Source organism: Pinus tabuliformis, chromosome 6 (assembly GCF_031772625.1).
Source record: "Pinus tabuliformis cultivar Carrire ecotype Pingquan chromosome 6, CPIR1, whole genome shotgun sequence".
Taxonomy (NCBI): Eukaryota; Viridiplantae; Streptophyta; class Pinopsida; order Pinales; family Pinaceae; genus Pinus; species Pinus tabuliformis.
Window position 1 is genome coordinate 367768086 of NC_142292.1, and position 4087 is coordinate 367772172.

The following is a 4087-nucleotide window of genomic DNA, read 5'->3' on the forward strand; positions in this document are numbered from 1 at the left end:
TATTTAACTTTATGAAATGGAGCATCTAACAAAGGATGAGTTCCACAACATTTACTTTAATTTTAAATACTTGGAAAATTTACACACAAATTAACAACTGAGAAGGGAATCACATACACATGAGAAAAGAGACAAAATTCAAAACATCATCTTCATGAATCTTTGGTATGAAAGCAATCTGTAATTCTACACTTTATATAATTATTACTAAAAAACATATTACAAAACAGAGCAATAGTTTCTTCTCCAAAACTTGAAAATCCAACCCTTCTTCCTTCAATTTCATTCATTATATAGGAAAAATATATAAATATGAGATCCACAATGTTTGGGAAAGTATTAATTACAATAACCATAAATATCCAAAATAAATGGATCTGAAAAACCTCTTCACCCATCTTTAGTCTGATCCCAAGTCGAATTTGATGAGGTGGCCTTCAACTGTTGACTTGACATTTTATAGGAAATAGAATTTTGAAAAATCTGGTAAATTTTAAAAAAATAGTCTTCAAAGATTCATTCGGATCTCCCAAACCATGATGGTTGTGTAAAAAATAAAAGTTTGTTTGTTTGTTTTTTTTTTTTCCAATCAGCTCATTCCGCACCAAAACATATTTCAGAATTGGAAAATTCATCTTCATATTCTCGGAAACCTTGTCGAAAGTGGATGACTAAAAAAATAATAATTAATTATTTAAATATTGAAAAATGAAAATATTCCTTCATATCCTTCAGACCATGATGTCTGAATAAAATGTGAAGGATATTTTGTGAATCATCTTGTTCCCAACAAAAACCTATTTTTGTTTTTTAAAATTCATCACGATATACTTGGAATCTCTATTTGAACACGATGACTAAAATAGGAAAAAACATAGTATTTCCATTTCTTCTTAAACCACTTCTCTCCTTTAATTGGTAAACTTGTTCCTTTTGCAACTTTTTTCACTTTAAATTGCATGTACCTAACCCTATTTGTGCTTCCATCAAAGGAGTTGAAGAAATCTTCCACACATTGTAAAAACTGCTAAAAACTCCTATGTTTGTTGCAAACTGGTTCCCTGGGTATGCTGGAAATGGTTCTTTTACACAGTTTCAGTTTTTAGGTTTTACCTCTATAGCCCTCTTTTAACGTTTGTAAACCCTTCCAAATGTCTCATAAAATTGTAGCATGAGTTAGCCTTCTTCGAAAAGTAATTGGGTGTTTTATATGATCCAAAGGGCAGTAAGAAAAACTTTATTTTTAAAATTCCTGTAGGCGCTACAAAAATATTTCGTAAAGGCACCTATTTTCGATATACTTCATTCGATTGGCTACAAGAATTAGGTAAAACATTAGGTATGCAATAATAAACCTCTTTGACATGTTCCTAACCCTTATTCCAACCTTTCACACAAAATTTTAATATATTCCAACACATAATATTTCACTCTTTCTAAATGAAGTTGTCAACTTATTCTCAAAACATTTGGACCCTTTGTGAAGATAAAAGCCTAGTGCTAACAACTGGCTCCAATGGGGATACTATCTCCCTAGGAGGTAGTAAATAACATGCTAACCATGTGCTTGATCCATTGGGATTCTCCCAACTCAAACATTAATAACTTGACTTGCAATTGAAATCAAACCGCTGCGATCTAACCGATTCCAATCCTTATTGAAAACACTGTATGAAAAACTAAAAACCAAACTGCCGAAAATATGATTTGACTCCAAACTTATTGAACAACATCCTACTCTAATCTACCGAAGAATTGTTGAAATCAGGTAAATACAAAAATTCTAGTGAAGCCAATCAAGTAGCTCAAATAATGTGGCCACTTGACAGTGCTTCAACAAAATGAAAACTGAAAAATGTAAAAGTTGTGGAAACACATAGTGGATTTGTTTTTCAAACTGAAAACATGGTTGGCCATTCAAGCTACAAAGGTCCTCCATATAAACAACTACAAGATCGTTAAATTCATAGATGACATCTCTTGTCTGCTGATCTTCAATGTATTATGCAATTTGATCATCATAGTTAAACTTTTCATGTATGATTTTTATTTCAAATCCATAATCCAAAACATAAAATTACCAACTTTCAATAACAGAGGGAAACAATATGTCTTTTCATTTTTGTTGAAAAGGAATTTGAAAAGTATGACTTTGATATGAAAGAATTCTTTGGGCCTCTAAAACTTCAAGCTCTATCTCAATCTCCTTAGCAAATTTTTTCTAGAAACTGAATCTTAGCTTCTAAGTTACATTTACATGACTCTAAATAAGAGGATAAGAATGAAGAAAAATTCTCATATACTTCATCATCAATATACCCATTGTTCCATTCTCGAAAATCTTGAGTGGAAACAATATTTTCCACTAACTCTGTCTTTTCCATCCATGTTTCCAAAAAGATAACCCAAAAACCTGTTATAGACTTTATGGATTTAGTAGGCAAACACTCAACCCACTTCCTGCACTTTCCTTGGAATGAATCATAGAATAATATTATAAATACATCTTCATTCTTGACTTTAAGAATATCAGTAAAGTCATGGAAATTTGAGATATGTTTCAAAGACAAACTTAAATCATCTCCATTAAACTTTGGACCACTCCTCAAAATGTATTCATCTATAGGAAGAGGATTTGGAAAACCAAGAAGGTCTGTAAAATCTAAACATGCATACCTTGGAACAATAGTAGTGACATCTAATTTCTTCATTGAATCCAACGGAGTCAGCAGTATATTCCTCAAGCTTTAAATTCTTCAGACAATGGAGTTTCCATTGAAGCTTCAAACTTTGGATTCTTGAAAATGGAGTCGCCATAGAAAATGTACAACCAATGGATGTCTAAATTCCTATGTCGTTCATCCCCAGTATGGTCACCAAAATATTAGCACTTAGAAATGTCCTATTGGTTGTGGAAGAGAAGTTCCCAAGGTAACCATTTCAAGACCAATCTTTAGACTAAAGGCTAGCCCCTTCAATCCAGAGAGGGCTCTCTCTGATAGTTTAATCACTAAATGTTTAACAACTAGCTATGTCTCTAAATAATGGCTAGATCTTCAGTAAGGTGGTATCAAAATAGAGTTTGATTGGGTAGGGTTGAAGAAATATCAACTATTGGGCAATGGAGCCAAATATGAGTGTTTATAAATATTATCATTGACTGATAAAATGATCCAAGAAATAGAGGAAAGGTAAATGATGTCTATCTAATAATATTATTGTTGCAGTATGCAAGTGAAAAAAAGGATTAACAGTCCATCACATTTGAAAGCATATAACAATGGATGAATTTAAAATGCAACTTTAGAGGAAAATTGTGAGTATTTAACTTTATGAAATGGAGCATCTAACAAAGGATGAATTCTACAACATTTATTTTAAGTTTAAATACTTAGAATATTTACATATAAATGAACAACTAGGAAGGCAATCACATACACATGAGTAAAGAGACAAACTTCAAAACATCATCATCATGAATCTCTCATATGAAAGCAATTTGTACTTCTGCACTTGATATAATTAATACTCAAAAAATATTACAAAACAGAGAAATAGTTTCTTCTCCAAAACTTGAAAATCCAACCCTTCTTTCTACTTTTTCATTCATTATATAGGAAAAATACATAAATTTGAGATCTACAAGGCTTGGGAAAGCATTAATTACAATAACCATCAAGATCCAAAAGAAATGGATCGAGAAAACCTCTTCACCCATATTGAGTCTGATCCCAAGTCGAATTTGATGAGGTGGTCTTCAGCTGCTAAGTTGGCATTTTATAGGAAACAAAATTCCGAAAAATTTGGTATTTTATGAAAAATAGGTTTCAAAGATGCATTCGTGTCTTCCAAACCGTGATAGATGTGTAAAGACTAGAAGATTTTTTTTTTCAATAAGCTCATTCCCCACAAAAATCTCTTTCATATTTGGAAAATTAATCTTCATATTCTAGAAAACTCGCCCAAAGTGGATGACTAAAACATGAAATAATTAATTATTTAAATCTTGAAAAATAGGTTGCAAATATTCCTTCATATCCTTCAAACCACGTTTTATGGGTAAAATATGAAGGATGTTTTTGTAAAT